Raw genomic sequence first — 24,540 nt, forward strand, 5'->3', positions numbered from 1 at the left:
TCTTCTTTGAAAGCACATTCCCTTTTGTTCAATAGATCTTGTTGATCTCTAATTTTGTCTATAAGCCTTTTAAATTCTGCCTCTATTTGATATCTTTCTTGCTCACCCATAAGAGAAATTTCAGTTGTTTCGTTATCACTTTCATCATCTTCAATTGGATAGATAAATGTATCACCAGAGGATAACAAATTCATACCTGATAGTTCATCATCATTCTGAAGTGATTATGAATCTGAAGTGCTTCTTCCACATATTCCCTAATCAATACTCCCACTGTCATAACTCTTCTAAGATGTCTTCTCTTTCTTAGGTGCTTTCTTCTTAAGCTTCTTTCCCATTGTTCCACGGATCTCCTTCAAGCGATCAAGCTTCTACCAAAGGACCTGCTCTGATACCAATTGTTGGGAATAATATTGAGAGGGGGGAGGGGTGAATTAGTATTATCAAATCAATAAAACTTTTTGATTTCCATACTTAGATACATATACGCTACTTCAGTTAATGGAACCCGCGTGTATACTTAACTGTGTCTAATGCAACTAGCGTATATCCAGAATACTTATGATTCAGTTAATCCATTAAATGATGATCTTTAGTTAGTGCATCAGAACTTCATTAACCATATGTACAGTAAGCAGGTGCAGTAAAACAGAACAGATCATCACACATAAGAAGCACACATGAACACCATGATATAAGGTGGAAACCCAATGTGGGTGAAAACCACCTGCTGCAAGTCGTCTCTATCTTCTTTTAATAAGAAACTTCATTTTACAATAGTTTTGTATTGGTGCAGTCTTATACCAGTACGCAGGCTTCTACCTGCAGAAGGCTACAACCTTCTCTCGTTCTCCAGACTCTCCTGGAAGGGAGCTACAACCCCCTTAGCTCTTGTACTAATCGATCCATTTACTAGTACGTAGGTGCCGGCCTACTGAAATGCTCCAACCCTTACTTGTTTTCCAGCTGCTACTGGAAGGGAGCTACCACCCCCTTAGCTCTTGTACTAGCAGATGTACTAGTACGTAGGTGCCGACCTACAGAAGGCTACAACCTTCTCTTTCTTCCTCTAGGTACCACGTTTCATAGATTTTCAGAGTGGATACTCCTGAAGCACAACACATTAATCTGAAGGCCACGTTTCATCCAATTTTCCTACTGGACCCATCAATATCATTGAAGCACAAAATCAATCAATACTAGCATCATCAATCTCTGGATCACTGAAACACTGTAACCTTGTCAACAACACAGTCACCAGAACACAGAGCAGACAACAGAACTCTGCAATAACAATCCGACCCAACTGCAACTTCAAATATCATACTTCATAATGTATACGCTACTACGATGAACCAAACCCGCGTACATATGCGCTTTTACCAAAGCTAACCCGAGTACACATCTGCAAATATTAACTCAGAGCTTTGTAGCTATTCCAGACATTAGTCATACCCAAATCATAACATTTACAGAACATTACATGCATCAGTATAAAGATCTAGACTAAACAAGATCAAACCGTATAGAGATGATTCATTCCAAGCCCTTAGATCCCTATCTACCCTTAGATCTTGTTCTCCATCAACTGGTGAGATTCCTCCTTAGCTCAGATCAAGCAATGCATCATAAACCCATAACCTGCATACTGGATCTCATACTTCATCAAATATTCAAGACTTTCTCAATGCCTTTGCCTAATGATCTTGTTGTCCTTTTATACTCTTAGGGCTTACTCAATACCATGGTCCAAAACCATTGAGAACCAATTTTAGGGACCCAATACCTGGGTTCAACACTTCGGACGCAATACCAAGGACCAAAACCATAGGTCTAAATACCACGGACCCAAAAATAAGCTTTCCCACATGTACGCGCTTTTTTGTGCATGAAAGTGCGTGCATACGCATATGCGACTTTTGATCAGCAATCCCGCGTGTATACGCATCTTTGTATATAGAGAACCTGCGTGTATACCCTACTTGGTATATAGTGAACCTGCGTATATACGTGACTTGGTACATAGTGAACCTGCGTATAACCTGCCTATGTACGCGACTTGGTATATAGTGAACTTGCGTATATACTCATCTTTCTTCATTCTTTGTAGTCTGATCATCAATTCTTTGCTACTGACCTGCTGCACTATAATCTATCATCTTGCCATCAAGGACAACACTTGTATCATAATGCCAATAATCTCCCCCTTTGGACTTGATGGCAAAGCTAACTTGTCATACTGAGAACTGTCATCTGATTCCTTTGAGCTGTCCTGCATCCCATGTATTCTGTCACATCTGATATTTCTTCTGTAGATTCATCTAGCTATATATAAGTGAGTTGTTCTTCTATGAGTGGGTTGCCATCAAGTACAACACATGCATCATAATGCTAACACAAACACTCTAAATCGCTGTACAACTTGGGATGCGACCAACCTTGAGTTGCTAATATCGAGGGAAGTGGTGGTATAATCTTTGGATTCCATTGTTGCTGATACTATAAGGAATAGAGGGAATTGGGTGCTTGTCAAGTTTGGCAACCAATCCAATGTGTGTATTGTGGTTGAAGAGAAGAGAAGGAATTGAGTGCTTCCCAGGTTTGGCAACCGATTCAGTGTGTGTACAAAAAGAACAAAGTCGGAAGCAAAGAACAATTTAAAAGACAAGTATCAATATTTTATTTAAGTTTTTAATTATACATGTGATCTATGATTATGATTTAATACGGTTGTGTTTTAGCTAACCGGATGTGATATGTTTATACATGATAATTTCAATTTGATTAAAGATCTAGTTTAACTTGCTGGGATAGGAAGTAAATAGAATTGCAGATGTACCTTATTGACGAGTTACCCATGAGATATGATTTGAATTATTTCAATCCTTTTGAATCTAATGGAAATTATGTGCTTGGTATATGAAAACATGGCAAATGCCCATGTTTGGGTGGTTGAAAATGCCTAGTTTGGGTGGTTGGAATTGGTTGCCAGAGAATTAGCAACAGTAAAAGGAATTGGAACATACAACAATTTGTTGGTAAAGCACTTCAAGAGCAGGGTCATTGTGGACACTAGCACCCAATAGTGCTTACTGATTTCCATGAGCATACTATGACCAATATGATGGTTTTGAGGCAGGGACATGTCTTGGTTTTGAGGCAGTGATATGCCTTGGTTTTTGGACCTTCTGACGCGAGGAAACCTTGCCAAGGGATGGATCGACTGAGAAGGGGATGCCAGCGGAAATTCGAAGGTGTGTGACTACATGAAAGGGGGTGACTAGATTGCCCTAGGGACTATGTAGCAGAGAAAGGAAGGTTAGGGAATGGTGTTTTTTTTGGTCATCATCATTTCTATATTGAATCAAAAACACATTGGGAGTGAGCCCTACAACAATGAGTTGATAGTTGTTACTGAGAGAACACGTAGTGCAAGGATTGTAGCACTGGACATTAGATGCAGACTTTGATTTTGGTAGTGGATTCTAGAATTCTTTGGAAGGAGGTGAATATTGGTACTACTTTGAGGGTGGAGGTGTGAACCTTTGGATTCCCTTGTCACTGATGTGGGCATCGTATCCTTATAATTTCTAGTTAGAGAAAATGCACATATTATTGTAAATACTATATCGAGTCGTGTTTATAAAGCTCCATAGACAGTATGTTTATTTGTTGGTTGAAGAAAATATGCATGAGTATATATGTCTTGCTATTGTAAGTATCACATTTCTTTGTGTTATAATGTTATAGTAAGAGGTATGTTTATCATGTTTCAACATTTTGTTATTGTAAATATTGCAATGAGTTGTGCTATAAAGATCTATAGGCAATATTTTTTGTTGGTCATAAGTGTCATTAAACACTGAGGACAATGTTTTCCCAAGGTGGGGGGGGGGGGGTTGTAACAACCCCAGAATGATTTTCCATGTAAATAAAATAACACCAAGGTCATGGGACACATATTCCAAGATAAATGGTGGGTGAACATCATAGTGGGTATCACTTGTGGATTAATAAAAGTTATGGAAATTAGCAAAGGTAAAGAGACAATAATTGGCATTTAATTATGAAAAATAAAGAAAATAGGAGAAAAGGAAGGTGAAGAGACACATATTTGCATGTAAGAGAAATTAGAGAGAAAATGAAGGAAAATGAAAGAAAAAAGAAAAAGGAAAGGAATGGACTAGACATTAATGATGAAAAGGCACCTAAGAATCAGTTGACACATTTTGCTCATTCTTTGATTGGGATCATCTAAGGAGAAGGAACAAGCACTTGGACAAGTAAACAATGAAAGAAAGGGTGTGCAAGAGAAACCTTGGACAACGACAAGTAAGCACAAAGATTAGTTGTGGATTGCAGGTAACAATATGCATGTGAGATTTAACATGTCGATTTTTGGATGCATGGTATATGCATGTGATTCCTTGGTTATGTGTTGTCATTGGCATGGAGATTTGCCTAGATTGACAGTGATTTCAGCCTTACCTTTCCATTTCCTAGATAACCATGGTGTTGTGGGTTTTTCTACTTTTTTGTTATGGTTGGTGCTTAGGTTCCCTATGGCTGTGGGTTGGAACAAACACTTTAGAAGCCTTGGAACAACTTGGTTTGAGTTACTAGTTCCCAGAGTTGTAGGTTGGGACAAATGCTTTGGAGCCCTTGGTGGGTTGAGTTACTAGTTCCCATAGTTGCGGTTGGAACAAACACTCTGGAGCTATGGAAGGTTATGGGTTGAGTTACTAGTTTATGGAGCCTTGGACAACTTGGGTAGGGATCGTTCCTGTTGATGTTATTGATTTATGTACTGTAGAGGTGGAATCATTGTGGTTGAGAGTTGAGGTGGTTTGGCATTTGGAATACCTGGTTTGGTTTTGTTTTGGTTTATCCCATGAGATACCACATTCATGTTTGGAATATGGCGTGGGGGTGATTGACTAAAAGAGAGATTTGGTGTAGCCCAATCTATGGTCGGGTGGTATGTGGAAGTCCCTAACTTGGTTGGCATTTTCATATTTTAAGAAGAGTTATTTTCTTATTGTGATTTATGAGCACTTGTACTGATTATCATGTTGACATTATAGCTAATTTTTCATGGTTTCTATGTTGGTTATTTGTTGGTTATACGATGTATTCTATCTATGGGTCTTGACATGTTTTGATAATTTAATGAATAGTTGATGAATGCATGGGCTAACAAGTGTGGTTGCAACTACTTGAGAGGGAATTAGAACTTCTTGGTGATTCTCAAATGAAGTTCATAGATTTATGATCAAATATGCATTTATGACCTATAACTTGCTTGTTTACGATATGTTTGACAAAATGTATAATGTATACTAGGAAACCTAGGTGAATTTTTTGATTCAAGTTTGAATGTTTGGCATTGTCGTCATGTTAATTATGATTCTAGAAAGTTATAGGTAGCTCTAGGCAGTGGTCTAAAGGCTAGCCTTGAAAAGTGGCTCAGATTTCGGGACCGGTGGCATTGAATGAGAGGATTTAGGTCATAACCATATGGAAGTAGGCTTGTGCATGCGGTTGGGGCCTCATAAGCGCACTCTTTCCTTGTGTGTGTGGTTTGGGCCTCATAACCACACTCTTGCCTTGTTGTGTATGCAGTTGGGGTGTTAGGTTAGAGAAAAAGGGTTTCAGCTCAGGGATTAATGACTTGGGGTGGTTTTCTAGCTCCTGGGTGATCTATAGTCCCTGTGGGATGTTAGTAAGTGTTCCGTTTGTAGGCCTCACTTCCTTAATTGGACCTTGGAGATCGGGTCATGTCATAGTGACACTCGTCTCATGTCTACCCTAGCAAGCTTGCGAATTTGGGTAAATGTGGGAGAGGCGATTACACCATTACTAATCAACCTTAAAATAAATGATAACTTTTGAATGAAAACCTAAATATTTTAAACTAATATAAAAATTAGTTATAAGAAAGAAGAAGAATTAAGATATATGTGGTTTCCCTAACTTCAAAATGGCTGAATAAAATATCATTGATTTGATTTGGTCAATTTAATTTTCATGTTAATCACTTCCCAATAAAAATCTACAATCTTATTTATGTCTATATTCCACAATATTATTTTCTCTATTAATCCATATTCTTTTTCTTTCCATGCGTGACCCTAACACCCAAACCACCCAAACACTTAAAGGATAAATAAATAAATCACTACATTTGCTAACATTACCTTAGTTTATCTCGGTTATCAATAATGTTGTCTCCTACGATGTGGATGGAAAAAAGAGTTACGTCATTCAATGGTTTCTATTATATACATAGGGACATAAAAAACAAAAATATTTACCAACAAGGCTCTAGCTCAAGCATGAGATAAATATTTCCAATTAATTTGTGAGGATGTCATTCACATTTTGGTATACTCTATGTAAACAAATTTTGTAAAAGTATAAAGTCATGTGCAAGTCCTACACAAATTTAGTAAAACAAGATGGATGTGGGGCATCTAGTCCCTGCCAAGAGAACCTTCACAGTTACTACATAAAACCTATGTGGTTCCAACCTCCATGACCTGCCACTTTTTGGTTTCACGATGAGAGAGAAGATGTGAAGTGGAGAACCAATGCCCTATAGATGCATGCAGGAGGCTCATGAGTTAAGTATCATGAGTTAAGTATCATGTCTTGATGCCATGTAGTGAGTCACTCTTATTCGAGTGAAAAGGACACGACCTATCAAAAGTTTTAGAAGATGGTATCTGAGTTGTAAATCTATACATATGATGAACATGCATAAGCCGTGTTGCTGCATTGCTCTGCCATTGACAGTTGTAATACATGATACAATATCAATTCCTGAAACAACAAATCCATTGCTATTTCCATGAGCCCAATACAATGTCACCTAAAACAGAAGATGGGTTTCTTTACCTTTTTTCCATGGAAAATGCCAGAGAAGCACTCCAGAAAATTCAGAGAATCCAACAGTTCAGCTGCAGAATACAGCAGCCCAGGTGAAGAATACAATAACCCAGATGCTTTTGGTCCACTCCGTCTGAATAGATAACTGGTGCCTCTATGTTGAGTCGAGCCTTTGACGCTTCTGAGGGTTAGGATCAAGGGCTCTCACGCATGAACTAAGATTTCCCTCATCGAGTTTATCTTCGTCCTAACAACTCTTCTCTTTGTTTCCTGCCTGCGCATTATGCTTTGTTGCTGTACCTTTTTTTTCCAGCTGGAACCTTATTAATGGAATAAACCCGATGGCCTTACTTGTGGATGGGGGCAGACTTATTAATTTTACCGCCCGAAAGCGTGAAACGTCTGTCCCTTGAGAATGCTTCTTTGGCCGTTCTTCTAGTCATTCTTTATAGCAGTAATTATTGGAAAAACACATTTGTTAACAAAGTTCTTTAAGTCATTCGATCGCTAAGTTCTTTCAGTAATGAATTATATATGAGATTATACTCTGGAAGATTTGATTTTTTTTCATTTTTATCTTGTTTACCATAGGGATAGTAAAGTAGCAGTTTGTGATTGAGTTTTAGCAGCCTAAGTCTGAAAAATAGAGTATCGCAGAGCTCAAGGAGATATAAAAATCATGGGTAAAATTGCATGGGAGTACATGCAATGATTCAGGCCAATTTGGAAGCATATCCTGCCTAGCTTCATCTGATTCCAGCAGTTCTAGAACTACACCATATGTACCTCCACACGTGAGAAGGGCTAAAACTACAAATTTGAAACGATGGAAATGCAGAAACGCTTTGCAAACTCAAAGACATCGACAGAGCGATACAATGCCAAATTGCAGATGATCAGTGCTTGGACCGAATTAATAGGTTACTGTGGAAGTATTTCCCTGAAGGCTTGTAAATATCTGTCCTCATGGAAAAATAATTTATTTTTGCATCCAAAAGAAAAAATTTAAGACAAGTATGCTGCAGAGGTTACCTAGTTATGGAAAAAACAGGTCACAACCTACACTTGTAGCTTTTGAACTTTTAGTTTGTACAGAACATTATTTACTGTTAAGAACTTTTATTTACTCGTAAGAACTTTTATTTTGTACCAAACATTATTTGGTGGTAGAAAATTATTTACTGGTAAATGAGGAGCTTTTGAATTTTTAGTTTGTATATCACCGGTAAATGAGGAGTTGGAAAAAAACCTGAAAATCATTTTCTGCACTAGATTAAAAAAAAGAGTTGAAGGAGTTGAAAAAACAACGGAAAATAATTTTTTTGCACTGTATTTAAAAACTGGGATTCATGTTTTGCATGCTTGGAATTATATTTCTTCAATATTGTAATCTCTCATAATTATTTAGTCCAAGTCAATATGGATTTTCGAATGGATCAAAGATTTGAAAATAAAAAAAACTGTAACTCAGCTATTAACTAGTAACTGTGGATCATTAGTATTGTATTGTACCTGGACGTCCACCTTTGTGCATTCCAATTGAAAACCTAGCGTCCACTTTTGTGCATTCCAATTGAAAACCTAGCAAGTAGAAAGAGGATAATTAACTTCAATATTGCAAGGAAAAATAAATGTAACAAAAGCAAAAATAGAGGGGACAAGTAAATAGAAGCAATGCAAACAAATTCTGCTCATCGTCAATTTATTTTGTACCATAGTACAGGGTTATTGTCAGTCACTTTATCTTATTTTCTTATTTTTGTTGCAGCTATGTTCAGAGTTACGAGTTTTAGTGGGCAGTTCTTCGAACAAAGATCCTTTGGTTCTTCATGTAAGTTGTTTGATTCCTCCTTTAAGATGTCTTGGAATAAGTTTCTATTCCATCCTGAAGTTGTTTTGGAATAACTTGCTATTCCAGTAAAATATTTTTTTATTCCAACTATCTAAACAAATTCTTGTTAATGTAGAGTATCCAACTATCTAAAATAATTATTTCTTGTTAATGCAAAGTATCAAGGTGTTCTTTTTTCTTATTTTCTTCTAGCATGGGGATAGAGGGCTCAGGGACAAGTGTTACAGTGGCAGGCACCTAGATTGAAGCCGTGGCAGGCGTACAAGATAGAAGCCTTCGACAGATGGACATGTATGGCACCCGGTGGCAGGCGTACAAGCTAGAAGCCTCTGATAGACAGACATGTAGAAAGCAATGGCCACGTACATGTAGAAAAGCAGTGGCCACGTACATGTAGAAAAGCGGTGAACATTGTTTTGTTCTTGAAGCCTGGAATGATTTCAAGCTAGGCTCATGGATATAACATTTAATGTTTTCAATTAATGTTAGCATTAGTTTCCTCTTTCTCCAGATGCGAAGCAAAATTTCTAAATGAGAAGCGAAAAGATGAATGTAACATTTTCTTTTAGCCTCCCTGCCTTGAGATGAGGCCACATTTTCTTTTAGCCTCCTTGCCTCGAGATGAAGCCAAATAAGATGATCAAACCGATTCATATAAAAAAATTCGGTTATTCACCATAATAACTTGTTATTCGTCATAATAAACAACTCAAATAAATATTAAAGTTCATAATTTCGATTACTATAATCCCTACTTTACTTGCGGCAGGCACTAATAAATACCCCTTTACACTTATAATACAAGTCAAAAGATATCCAAAACACACATTCTTTTATTCGTCATAATAAACAACTCAAATAAATATTAAAAGTCATAATTTCGATTACTATAATCGCTACCTTACTTGCGGCAGGCACTAATAAATACCCCTTTACACTTATAATACAAGTCAAAAGATATCCCAAACACATTCTTTTATGGTAAATTCAACGAAATCATCATGCATATTTTTGTGAAGATTCCAATATTTTCATATTTCCTTAATTCTTATATGTATTTATATTCCATCCCTATAATGCATTATTTTAGGGCATTTGTGACTAGTGCACCTTTTTAAAGTGAATTCAAAAAGCAGTGCAATGTAATTCTCGTAAACTTGAACCATAATCTTGAATATGTAATAATTCCTTTGAATTTACTCAACATTGATCTAAATGGATAGAGAAGTAATTCACTATGAAATTATTGTTGCTTTTAAGCTATAAATAATATATTTCTCTATTTAAATTTAAATTATCTAATTCATAATACCTTTTCATTTCATCGGAGATATTTTCAATTGGGACCATTACATGAAAGGTAGGGGATGGGAAGGCACAAATGTTATATGCAGTCACAAATGTTATATGCACATCATTATCATTTGAGGGTGGGTTGAGACTTGAATTATTATTATTGGTGAAGGAGTGAGTGGGTGAGGTGGGGTCGTGTGGGTAACTTGATATTATGGATATATGCTATTTTTGACTTGTTTTGGAGGTTTATTTTTTGATATTTATTGTTTTTTTATTTTTTCCTCTTATTTTTTTTTCTCCAATTAGGTTTGTGTTGTTGGATAAGATTCATAAATGGCTTACCAATATTCTACAACTAAAACTCGTGTTCTCGTAATATTACTGAGATTTATCCAAAGTTTTAAATTTGAAAACAATCTTATCCAAACTGACTAAAACTAAAATAAATATAAGGTAATGATTCTGTAACTTATTTTCCAACAAAATATTTTTTTCCTGTAAGTTAATATTGAAGAACACTTGTGTAACCCATACTTTGATGACAAATGTAGATACATTAAAAATTAAAAATAATTCAATAATTTTGATTTTTCATATAAACTGGGTTTTACTATTTTGAAAACCTTATAGTATACCATTTTTACATAATTTCAATGAGTAAATATTAATAAATTAAAAAAAACAAATATTAAGAAAATTATTTAATACTTTTTTTCTTTTCTTAAAGAAATATAACCCCTCAATCACATAATGGGCATTCTAATTAAGGATGTTGATAGCTCACTAATGCCTTATCGATGCCCCTTTCTTTTATAGTTTTCGAAATGTAATTATGAAATTTGTCTTATACCATATTCTACTATGTTATTTTATCTTTTGATCCATATCTTGTTTCTTTCTATGTGTGACACTACCATGTTACTTTATCTTTTGATTCGTGCCTTCTCTCTTTCAATACATGATCTTGATACTCAAACCATTTTATGGATACATAAATAAATCACTACAACAAATACATTATTATTGTTTTTATTTATCAATTCATTTGCTAACATAACCTTAGTGTATGTGAGCCATCACACTGATGTCTCCTACTATGCAGATGGATGAAAGAGTCACATTATTGGGTGGTTTCTATGGTATACATGTCATATAGGTGTAACCAAAAAAATATTTACTAACAATACCCTAACTTATGCATGAGATTAATAGATTCCCAATTCATTAATCATGGTTCCATACACATCTTGGTCTATGGCATACTGTTAACGAGGCTGATTGCGTCACTTACAATTTTAAGGGGATCTCTCTAGTATGAGGCCCCAATTACGCTTCACATCAATTGGGATGAGAGTCCCATCCATTTTTTTTACTTGCTTGCCATCTTATGCTTTTGTGAATATTAGAATTTTTTATGAATGAGGTATGAAAGGGAAACCCAAATCAAGCCCTTGATGCAAGGTGAGTAAATCAACTTCAATGAAAATAATTTAAATGAAGTTGTACAAGGAATGCTACAACATGTTTATAATAAGCATGAATCTTAAAGAAAGAGTGATATCAATCTCTACTTAAGATACATGATCACTAAAGTATACTAGTTATTAATTGTGAAACAATTTACAATCAACAACCAACATAAACATGTAAAAATCAGCAAGAAATTCTTAGAATGATAAGAGTTTACAACTAAAAAAATATTTTCATTAACCTGCCACAAATATACAACAATTATATATTAACTAAAAACTAAAATAAAAGTCTTACAACAGTCGATAACACGTGATAAGAAAGTTCTTGTCGTGGCCCTTCGTGCTTCTAAATATTAGAGCGAAACAGTCAATGCCAAATCATAAAGTATCTTCAAGAATCCCAATAGTGGGAGTGCATAAAGCTTAAACTAGTCCTTAAGGTGATTACAAGTTTCTCCCTTTCATAAATCCCCCAAGAGTCCAAAAACTAAAATCCTTTTCTTCTTGCTAGAAGGTTATATTTATATAAAGTGAGGTGACTTTTCACCTTCCATGACTTTTCACCTACCCTCATGTCTAATTTCTAATTCACTTTATTTTATAATTTTGTTTTATTTTACATAATTACATTAAAATTCCAAAATAATATTTTGAATAAAACAAACATCTAACTTGAGCTCAACCCCAAAATTGACAAGGCTTTCACTTGGATTTGTAACTCTTGGGTCATATGAGTGTGCCAAGCCTTATAGTCTATTGCAATCTCTCTCTCTCTCTCTCTCTCTCTCTCTCTCTCTCTCTCTCTCGATATATATATATATATATATATATATATAGTCTTTAAATTAAGCCTTCATTAATGACTTCATATTCACATGTATTAGATGCCATTGTCTTCAAATCATCTTGGATTTTGTGAAATAACAAAGTGAGCATGGTATGCACCTTAGTGGGCTCCACCAGAGGTTGTGTCATTGCATCCTTGGGCTCTAATGGAGACAAATTTGTGAGATTTTATTAGCGTCTCAATTATGATGTGATGATATTGATAGATGTTCATATTTTTCATCATATCATTTTCAATCTTTTCTTGTGCTCAGATGGTGAGTCTAATTTCAGCTTTATCTCTTTCCCAACTTAGTTCACCTTTTCTTGGCAATGATTTTGATGAATCGGGGAATTTCATACTCCATCCATGCATCATAGCAATCATTGACAAGGTTTCTTTGAGTTGCACACCTTTCCTTATAACAATGTTTTGAATTGAGATGAGTATGGCAACCACTTTCCGGAGTTTCCCTAGTTCTTGGTACAATTGCTTCACAATGTATTCCAATGATTTATTCACCTCTAGTGTTGCACTTTGATAATATTTATCATAAGAGCTTGAAGCCAATAAATCATGATTTTCCTTCCAAAGCCTCTTGATTTCATGATGCGCTTTCTTCAAGCTCTTATCTTTCTCTTTTACCTTTCCCATTAAATGTTCAATATTCCTCTCTATTGCTAGGGAAAAGGTCGCCCTAATTGAGGCTATGACCAACAAATTATCTAAAGTGTTAGGTATTATGTTTATTTTTGTGGTCACTAACATGGAATTTGTTGGTTCCTCGGATAAATATTTCGTCCTCTCCATGACAATCTGAATGGTAGCCCTGTCAAATAGGAAACTTTCTAATTTCATAACCTGATTATCATCACTTTACAATGATTCCCATCTCCCCAATCAGAAAATGGCCTCTTGTTAATGGTTGGCATCTGAGGTTGTTGGATCAATATCCATGGTAGACAAACCATCATTTCTTGCATTTTGGGCTTCTTGTTCTTGTTGTTCCTTCAACTTGGCCTCATCTTGGGCTTGTTTTTCCAATGTTTCTCTTTGAAGTTGCTCCTCTTCTTGTATTTTCTTTTCTTATTCCTCTTTTGAAATCTCTCTTTCTACCCTTGCCTTTTGTTCTTCCTCCTCCTCTTTTTTCTCTTTCTCTTTATTTAATTTAAGATCTTCTTTTCATTTCTTCTCATTTTCTTTCTTAGCAACTTATTTTTTGTTTCCCTTTTGTGTGTAAATTTCTTATCTTTCATATCTTTTCTTTTTGAATATTCTCTTACTGCGGGATCAAATCCATTTTTTATATCCAAGGCTTCTATAGAATTGTAGTAGTTTTTTAATCTTTATTCATCTTTCTTGGTTTGCAATGAGTAAAACCATTCACAATTACATTCAAGGCAATTTGTTGAGACCACACCCCTTGGGTCATACCTTTGGAAGCATATCTCTCCAAATTCTAAATGATCCAAGTCACCAACTTTTGCTTATGCTTCTTTGTAAGTTTTTATATTGTACATACCTACATAAAATGGATATGTAGGCCATGGTTCCTTCTTCAATCATACTAGTATGCCATTGCCACTGACAGTTACCTGATATGTAATTGCTTATAAAATTATCTTATTAGTCACAAACAATGGGAGTTGGTGTGGTGGTTTCCATAAGCCAAATACTCTAATATATGTTGATTTTGGTGGATTAAACCAATCAACAACTTCTTGCATTACTTCCTTAACACGATAAGCCATGCATGGTTAATCATGATCAAATAGAATATGGAAAAGTGGTGAGATGAAGCCTTCAACTATCTTTGTGTATGATGTTCTATGTTGGTTATCCCACAACTCCATGTAGTAAATATGCATCTGTTTAATATGTAGAGTTAGATTCCACCTCCACCCCATCATCTCAAAATCACACCTGGCACATATGTGGTTAAAAAAATAAGAAACCATGGAAAATTTGGGTTGCTTCCCTCCTTCTATATTCTAAGCATCTTTCATATTGGCCTAGATAACTACAACAATGATTTTGACCCAATAAAATATGACTTGGGATCATGAGCACATGTGTACATGAGTGGGACCAAACTTTCCTTAAAGAATTCTATTATCGCTTTGCCATACAACTTGCAACACATAGTTATGACCATTTGATATGCTTTTATGAGTGGATTTTTTTTATTCCTGTTCTCTGGCTTGCTTTTGAAATTGTTGGGGTATTGCCACCAACCCCTTAACATATCTTTGTTGTTCAAACTAAACTTGTTGTACCAAGTTATTGAGAATGCAATCTCGTGTTTTGACAACTTGTAGTATTAAGTTATTCAAGGATATGTGAGTGCAACAATTGCATTTCCATAACTATATATAATAGTCATATCTCTGGTATCAATGCATTTGACCCCCATTATATGGTCTCACCGCATGGAAAAACTGTCGGGTGAGGAGCCACTTTATGCAACTGTTATTTTCTAAAATTTTGGTAAACTATGATGTCTTCCTCCCCATCAGGATATTCTATCCTTGCAAACAGATGGTAGAGTTTTGACCAATCGAGAGAAATTGACTTAACAATATAAAATTTTGTATCAGCATAGGTGCGCACTAATGCGATGGGAATTTCTTTGGATTCTTCCTCCACAAGGTCTTTTCCAGGTCTTCTCTTGGGAGGAGTCATATCTTTAAATGATGATATGTTGAAGTACTTCAAATCAACTGAGCTTGGAATATCAATGATATTCATTAGAGAAAATAAATTATAAAGCTAAAAAGTGACTTGGGGAGTAGGGAAAAAAAAGCAGTGCAGTCTAAGGCTAGGAGATGTGTTATGGTGCAAGGAAATAAATCATACCATCAACCAAGATTGTGGTGCGATGCGGGGATGGATTGCGACATGACTATGTATCACATCACAAAACTTCGTTACATGTCATGCAAACGATTTGCATCATCACACAACACTAAGAGTTAGACTGATAAAAAAATATGCTACATGATGAATCATCAAAGCGCGATGTGCACTATGCAATGCGCAAGGTAGTAATGGATCGATACGATGCAAAACTACGACATGTTGGAAACAAGGAATGATAAAAAATGGCTAAGTGTTGAAGCATATTAAGGTTCTACCATGTTTATATGTATAAAGTGGATGGAAAAGGGTTAGATATATGAATAATTGTGAAAAAATAGGGCAACACATACAATTTACTAATAAAAATAAGCAAGAATAAGATGTGCAATACCAATCTGAAATGTTGAACAAAGGTTACAACTCCAGGGAGCACAACATAAACTCGGGCAACAGGGATATGTTACCAAATGGCATAGTGCAAGTAAGCAAGGGAGGCTTGCAACAATTTAACATGGTGAAAATAAAATAGATGGGGGTGGTGTTTATATATAAATTTCACCCTGGACATGCATTATATGTACATTAATTGTGATATCACATGAATATTCTTAATGGAAGATTGCAATGCAAGGTTGTGACACGTTGAAAAGTTGTGATGCAATGTAATATAAGGGATGCGATGCACTGAGGAGTTGTTACGTGCTCTTCAAATTTCACGAATGTTTTAAGTTATAACCTCCTCATTTATTGCAATTCAAGGGTATGAAGAATGACCTTAGGTCGTACGTTACATAGATGTATTAGATTTTTGAATGAGGGGGCTCTAAATTTTCCTCTTGTAAAAAATAATTAGCGTTGTTGTAGTTGCTACAACACATACATAAATGGATTTTGCAAAATTATAATGCATGTTTAAATCCTAAACAAATTTCGTGAAATCAATACCCCTTATAATCTAGGTCAAAAGAAATCACAAAACACATTTTATGTAACTTCAAAAAACGAGGTAATCAACATATAATTCCTTGCTTTTAGGCTATTTAGGACTACAACACATCTTCAATGAAAAATCAAAATGTAGGTGCAATGTAATTTTTGTAGGTTTTAATCTTGTACAATTAATTGTTGCATACATATTATTAATAAAACAAAAAAATGAAATGGAAAACATGTACATTAACACAAATATTTTATCTTGGAAACCTAAAACCAGGAAAATCAACAAGATTTTCAATATATATTTTTTGTATTGTATTAAAATATAATATATATCCTACAACATCCATTAACCACCAATGCATTTACCATGGATTAGAATACCATCCAAAACCTACGCGACAAGACATAAACATTTACGTCATCTTCTTGAGAGTTTACCATTTAATGCTCTTCATCAGTGCCATTTGACAATGTTTAACATCTTGCAGCTCCAAGCCTTGGTGCATCCGATCAAATTAGATCAATGACTTATATTCATTATGGGGCCCCCTTGTCTTTCTGATAGTTAACAAGGGGGAGGGGTCAACAATTTGTCGCTTATGTGACTAAACTCTAGGCATTTACCCCTACTTTGGTTTGTGTCATGTGGCCTTGGTAGATGGTAGCCTATGTTTATTGCGGGCACCCCCTACCTTCTTGGAAATTAACAGGGGGTTTGAAATTCACGTGGTGTCATATGTTAGCTAATGGGAAATTCTCCATTTAATGTTTTTTTTTTCACACTGTTCCCATATCCCGATAGTGCTACAAACAACCTTAACACTAGACGAGAGGTATGAATGGAAACTTTCCCATTCCTTGATGCCAGAAATTGACATCACACCTCATTTCACCTCCAATGTGGCATGACCCATGGTGCCACCTAGTGTTCATGTCATAAAACACCACATCACCTATCTCATGTACTCCTTTCTAACATGAGGGTGATGTCACTCTACCACATGGCATCCTAAGACATGTCATGTGTCATCCAAAATTTGACTCTTTTGTTAGGATATTCCGACACATAGGATATAGTTAAGTTCAACTTGGTCTAGTATAGAGTTAGGTTAGAGTTAGGTAAAGTGTGTTTCTTCACTGTTGTACATTTTGTAACTTACAATCCGACGGTCACGATATGTAGTGATCCGACGGTTCACTCTTACCTCGGTATTACCGACACTTGATCCGTGGCTTGACACCCGATTGGTCCATGAGTTCTATTTAAAGCGCATGGAGGGTCATTGTTCGGGTAATCCGTGCATGAGAGAAGCTTATGTAAATTTTCATTCTTTGATTAATAAATTGCCTGTAGTACCCACGTTGGGACAGGCCGTGGACTGTTTCCCTCCTTGCACTTTGAGGGTTTTAACCACGTCAAAAATACTGGTGTATTGATCTGTGATCTGGTTGTGAGCGGTGTCCTTTTGGTATTCTTTCTGAGGAAATTACCCTGTAAATTCCTACATGGTATCAGAGCCATGCCCCGAAGTTAGCCAAGTGGATGAATTCTCAGAATGCCGAACGAAGGTGGTGGGCCCCGGTAATATCACGATGGGATCCGTGGATGAGCTCGGTTAGACAGGCGGTGTGCTCCAGATTCTTCATGGAGTTGACCTAGGAAGAGCAAGCTCTCGAGGCAGGTGGTGATTCCATGTAAGGCGTGTGCTTCCAACGCATTGGAGCGGAGAATCCTGGTTGGTAGAGAGTGGACGGATGGATAATCGTTTGAGGGGAGGCTCGATGGTCCTTTGTTCGAGGGGAGGATTGTTGGATATACGACCAAAGTCCCACATTGACTAGAAGTGGGGAGGATCATGGGTATATAAGGATGGACAAATATCTCCATCTACATCTTTGGCCCTCTAATAGGGTTAGTTCTACCTACCATGTGTCACACCACATAGCTGCCACATCAAAAATAAATCCACATCACCATCCACATGATGTCCACATAACCTTGTCAGGCTTTCATGACCTTTATCACCTCAACGAAGGTCGTGGGTGCCATTGGGCTAAGGCCCTTCATGTTTTGCAGTGAAAACATGTTATATCTTGTTGAAAATAGCAACAAGAAATGATAAAAATAGAATCAAGATTATTCCAATTTTAATTTGTCCTTGAATTAAAATTGTGAATTAAAATCGAATTTAGTCTCACCAACTACTTGGAATTAATTAATTAATTCATTATGGATTAATTAGTTGGCGAAATTCAATTTAGAAGTCTTTCTGAAGTCATGCAACAATTATCCCTTAAATTAAGGAGATTATCCCTTAATTAAGGGGATAAGATTGAGTTATATTTGAGTTGTAATTAGTTAACTCAGTTTACTGAGTTAAGTCCAGTTAAATTAGTTCAAACTGTTTGAGGAACTAATTGTGAGTTATCAGTTAGTTGATGCATGCATACACTTAACCAGTGTACTCCAGATAACTGAAGATTCCCTTATCAGAAACTCATGCATGTCTATTCTGAGAAAGACCCAGTTGAGATAAATGTCAAGGATAGTGTACTATCAGTTGCATGTGTTTTCTTATAAAGGTAATGCATGCAGTCAAGGTAAGGTTCCTTGAGGATTGCGTAGTTCTGACAGTGTGTTAGAGCAGTGTTCCACTAGGTGAAGGAGAACATCCCAGAGGAACTGCACAAGGAAATAGGAGCTTGGAGGGCAGAGGAGAAGGCTTGTGAGAAGCTTTGATTGCATGTGAGCATCCAAGAGGATTGTACTGAGAGCTGGCTAGCTGTGAGAGCTAAGGCTTTGTATAATCTCTATGTATTTCCACCTTGTATGATAATACAGATAGTGGGGTTTTAAGCTGAGTCTTTCCCCTGAGTATTTTCGGTGTTTCATGTGCATTGATTCTTCTTCTTCTGGTTATATGTGTTTAACTCAATCTTGCTCAATCTTTAAGCTTCCACAAATTTCTTGATAGTAGAAGTAGGTTATAGTATTTTGCTTTGGTTATATTGCATTATCGGGTTAATCTACAGTCAGATTTTCTACATGATCTTAGTGCGAGATTTGTAGAGAATTTGCAGAATTTCTACATGGTATTAAAGCTAGCTGATCTATAGAGAAATTTCTACATGGTATCAGAGCCAATTTTTTCAGAGCTGTGAACAGTATATGGATAAGAGAATTCGAAGTTTGAAGTTCGGTGTTGCATGTGCAAATCGAATTCATATCATACTTAAATTGAGATGGGACATTATGCGACTAATTGCCCATCGAAGAAGTCCAAGAAGGGATCCTCGAAAGGATTGGAAGGTGAGGCATTGGCCTCTCAGTTCGAAATGGACTTTACCCTCATTGCTTGCATGGTGTCATCGATGGTGGGTTGTGTCTGGTATATTGACAGTGGAGCCTCATTCCACATGACCGACGATAAAAGTTTATTCAGTACCTTGGAGGAGAAAGACCTCAAGATGCATAGAGATGGGCGACGACGAAAAGTATAGTGTTTCAGGAGTGGGCACAGTTGCTTTTTAGAGGGAGCATGGAGCTCCTATCACCTTGACAGATGTGAAGTATGTGCCTAGACAGAAGAAGAACTTGGTATCGGTCGCGATGTTGGAGGACAAAGGCTACAATGTTGTCTTCAGTAAAGGAAAGGCATTCCTTAGACACATCACCACGAGACAGGTGAAACAGATTGGTTCACGAGTCAAGAACATGTATGCTCTTGAGGTTCAAGATGCATGCCAAATGTTGAGGAGCAAGGCAAATGTTAGAGACTTGGTGGTTGAGAGGGAGAGTAAATTACCTCTCAACATGCAGTCCCAGAAGAAGTCTCAGACAATTGTGGAGGAGCCACAATTTGAGAAGTGGGCAGAAGGATCACATGCAGCCATACCTCCAAGTGTGAGGTGGGGCGATGTGAAGTGATAGTCCCAAGAAGGCTAAAATTGGGCAGGGTCCATTGAGAGGTTTTATCTCATGGATCGTACCTTGCTATGGGAGCCCAAAGTACATAGTAGCGGGAGGAATCAGTGGGATTGATGCAGTTAGAGATCAAAGTGATAGAGGCTAGAGCAGTCAGATACTGAAGAGAACAGAGAAGGATTGACAACAGTGCAAAAGGGCAGAGTCAGTCGAAGCGCAAAGTTTTCAGTTGATAGAGGCAGTAACAGTCAGAGACTTTGATGATAGATGCATCATACTGATTCGGGTTGGATGTTTTTTTTTTTGTTTCTAGAATTGTTAGAGCAACAAAAATAGAGAGAAGTGTTGCATGCATAACATTCCAAAGGTTCACAATCAGGATCGAGTTGAATTCCTTTATGGTTGAGAGGGAGTGTTGAAAATAGCAACAAGAAATGATAAAATTGGAATCCAGAATATTCCAATTTTAATTTTTCCTTGAATTAAAATTGTGAATTAAAATCGAATTTAGTCTCACCAACTGCTTGGAATTAATTAATTAATTATGGATTAATTAGTTGGAGAAATTCAAGTTAGAAGTCTTTCTGAAGTCATGCAACAATTATCCCTTAAATTAAGGAGATAAGATTGAGTTATATTTGAGTTGTAATTAGTTAACTCAGTTTACTGAGTTAAGTCTAGTTAAATTAGTTCCAAACTGTTTGAGGAACTAATTGTGAGTTATTAGTTAGTTGATGCATGCATGCACTCAACCAGTGTACTCCAGATAACTAAATATTCCCTCATCAGAAACTCATGCATGTCTACTCTGAGAAAGACCTAGTTGAGCTAAATGTTAAGGACAATGTACTATCAGTTGCATGTGTTTTCCTATAAAGGAAACCAATGAATGCAGTCAAGGTAAGGTTCCTTGAGGATTGGGCAATTTTGACAATGTGTTAGAGTAGTGTTCCATTGGGTAAAGGAGATCATCCCAGAGGAATGACGCAAGGAAATAGGAGCTTGGAGGGTAGAGGAGAAGGCTTGTGAGAAGCTTTGATTGCCTATGAGCATCCAGGAGGATTGTACTAAGAGATGGCTAGCCGTGAGAGCTAAGGCTTTGTATAATATCTATGTATTTCTAGTGGGCTCCAGTATTGCAGCAATGATGCTACAACTCCTGGGACTCCCTTCTTTACTTTTATCAACCCGGTTGTTCGTAACAAACTTGGAAGCGACAGTGCTGTATGCACAAGTACTAGCTCTTGTCGCAGGCTGTCACTTGATCAGCTGGCACAAGTTCGCTAGGAGCTTAAGCCAACTTCTATGAGCTCTCAGAAGAAGATTTTAAATGTGATGGATGAAAGCTAACTCAAAAGAGGCTAGTCTACTTGCAGAAAGAAGCGGAAAGTTGAAAGGAAATGCAAACCCTAGCAAACCCTAGTTTTACTGACTAACCCTACTGGTGCAAGGAAAGAGATGAAAGCTGCAGAAATGGATGCCATTGACTCTTGGAAAAGTAAAATGTAGGTGACTAAGCTACTTTTGAAGGAAAATATGGAAGAAACATTTTTTTTGTATTTTTGAGTAATTTTCCAGAATTATTATGCATGTGCTTTAACTATTTTTTACTGTGCAGAGGTTGATTGGCGAAAGGAAATGGAGTGGGATGTTGTAGGAGGTTGGGAAGGTGAGAAGAGGGCCTAAGGGGTCCCTAGCACCCTTCCAAATAATTTCATAGCGATCAGATCTTGGAAAACTACTCACGTGAACTTCTATAGGAAGTTTGTAGGGGTTCTACAAGATGTTCTATAGGAAGTTCTACAGGAACGACGGAAAGAGGATTTTAGAGGATTGATGGAGGAAAAATGGCGGGGAAGTGGAAATGAAGGATGGATAAGGTTGTTAAGAGGTGTGGGACTTGGTAAATGAAGCTTAGGGGTGATGAAGATAGTTGGATTAGCTCAAGGATGGAGAAAGCAATGTTGCACAAAAATATAGAAATTAGGGCAAATTGGGAAAGTGTGGCGAATGAAGGGAAGGAATCTTGGATTAGGGGCTGGAACAGGTTGGATGATGGAGTAAGGGTAGGTAGGAATGTATTACAAGTACTCTGCACACTATCTTCCAAAACTGATCGAACAAAGACTAGAAAAACCAGGGATCTATTTATTTTGACCTCACTTGACCTAAAAACCAGCAACATGATGAACAGAAGTTTATAGACAAGAAATCATGCAAGATAGCTATGGAGACTAAGCAAGAACAGATCTAAACATGCAAGTACAACTGGTATCAAATTTTCCAACTAAAAATCTAACACTAGCAATTGCATAGAAAGGCAAGAACAATGTTTTTGTGGTAGCAAGTATGCCTTGGTCTCAGCTCATGGTCCCAAGGAGGGAGAGATCAGATCGAGGATTGCTTGATGGAATTTTTGTAGATCTTTTCTGTTACCAAACTGTCAAATCAACCTGAAGCATGAGAAGCTATTTTAATCATAAAAAAACAACCTAAGTAACAAAGCATTATCTTAACCTAAATAACATAAATTATTCTATGAATGAAAGGAAAACACATAAAAGTACACAAAGGAGGTACTAGCACTTGGGTTTGGCCCAACCCCAAGAGATACAGCCTTCTAAGAAAGCTCAGAGCTAGTGCAAAGCGAAATTCATCTCCATTACTCAAAAAATAATAGTCATGTCACAACACTGTTTACAACAAGAGCTCGAAAATGAGCTGAAATGCAGAGTTGCACTAAAGAGTGAAAAACAACTGTTCAATAGCTAAACTACCAAGGCTTGAAGCTTTCCTACTTATGCAACATGAGGAATCCCAACAATCCTCCTTAACTTTAGGAGCTTCGCTGCTCAAAACTGCAGTTAATCAGCCACTTCACAAAACCTGCTCGGCTGCCCCTTGAAATCATCTTTGGTGGGTTGTTGAACTCCGAGATGATGGTGGAGAACTCAAGGAAGGGGTCATTTAGTGCAGGAGACACCCTTCCTACAAATCCTCAGCCTTGTTCCTTCATATTTGGCTGTCAATTTTCTCATAAATGGTTGACCTTGGTCCAAAAGATGTCCAAAAATCTGCAATAAGCACGTATTAGACTTTGTGGTCAAGTGACTATTCTTATTCATTCAATTAACATAAATATATTCAAAATCATGCATAAAACTATGAAGAATGGTGGATTAATCAAGAATAATAGGAAAAATGAGCCCATAAAGTTACCCATTTTTGGGGCTCATCATCACCCCCCTGCTGAATGTGTTGCTCATCCTCTGAGCAACTAATCCAGCTCATCATCTTTGATTGCTTTGACTGCCTCTCTGACATCCCAAGCTTCCGAGGTGATGTCCTCTTCTCGGTCATGAAACCATGCTTTTCTATCTACTTCCTCCCTTGGCGATTTTCATCCATGTGTGTGTTCTGATCCTCTCTTTCTCTAATTCGAAAAATAACAGTACAACAAATTTCTGTGGGATGATTTTCCCACCCTCTAACAGATTGTAATATGAGCCCAAATCAGGTTGAGGGGTAGGTTCAGGTATTTCTTCGGTTTTGCTCCCCCCTTGTGATTATTTAGCTGCCTTCTCCTCTAATTTCTCAGTCTCTTTTAACTTGGTTAGAGTTTCCTGTAGAGATGTTGCAGCTTCCTGTAGAGCTGCCTTTGAGTCCATCGACTTAATTTTCTCTTTCCATGTAGAGGTTTTTGGGCTTCCTCTTTCATAAGTAATGGATATCTTGGAAGGAGACTCTTCCTTCTATTTAGTGGGTGAGTCCTCAATGACAATCGGTTCCTTGGACGGTGGCTGAGGTTTGCCTACTTTGATCCTTGTGCTTTTTCTGGCTTTGAAGTACATGGAGGTCCTTTTTCTCTTTCCTTTTTGTTTTGTAGGGGTGCTTAATGTAGCAAGCACAGCTGCTGCCTCCCTTGCCAACGTCTCAGGGGATTTCTCTTCCTGCTATTCTTTTCCCTCACTTCCTGTAGAAACCTCTGTGTCCACTGTTTCTGTCTGTATGACTGATATCTCAGGGTGTGTCTTTCCCTTTTCTTTCTGGGTCCCTACCTTGGCTGTGGCAGTCTTCTTTTGGGCTCTCTTGGCCTTTTTCTTCCCAACCTTTGTCTTTCTCCCTTTCTCTGTTTTTGTTGTTTCCTCCTTTGCTGTCTTAGGTTTAGTAGTCTTGCCAAATTCTTCCTTTTCCTTCTGTTCTTCCTCTGTTTTTCCCTCTGCTTGAATGTCTTGTGCTCCCTCATCATTGTTCTTTTGAATTTCTTCAGTTTGCTCCCCCTCCTCACTGCTGGATGGGGTGATGTTCTTAGCCAAAGTTCTAATGTTATCATCCTTGGACATATTTCTGAAGGTTTCCCAAGCTATGGGATAGTATAGGTGTGTAAAGCATCTTCCACCAACAGTTTGATGAGCCCATGGTGGGCCAACTGATCTGGGATCCCTTCATTTAGCTTTGTACCACATTCAATTAAGGATTGAAG

Source organism: Pinus tabuliformis, chromosome 9 (genome assembly GCF_031772625.1).
Source record: "Pinus tabuliformis cultivar Carrire ecotype Pingquan chromosome 9, CPIR1, whole genome shotgun sequence".
Lineage (NCBI taxonomy): Eukaryota > Viridiplantae > Streptophyta > Pinopsida > Pinales > Pinaceae > Pinus > Pinus tabuliformis.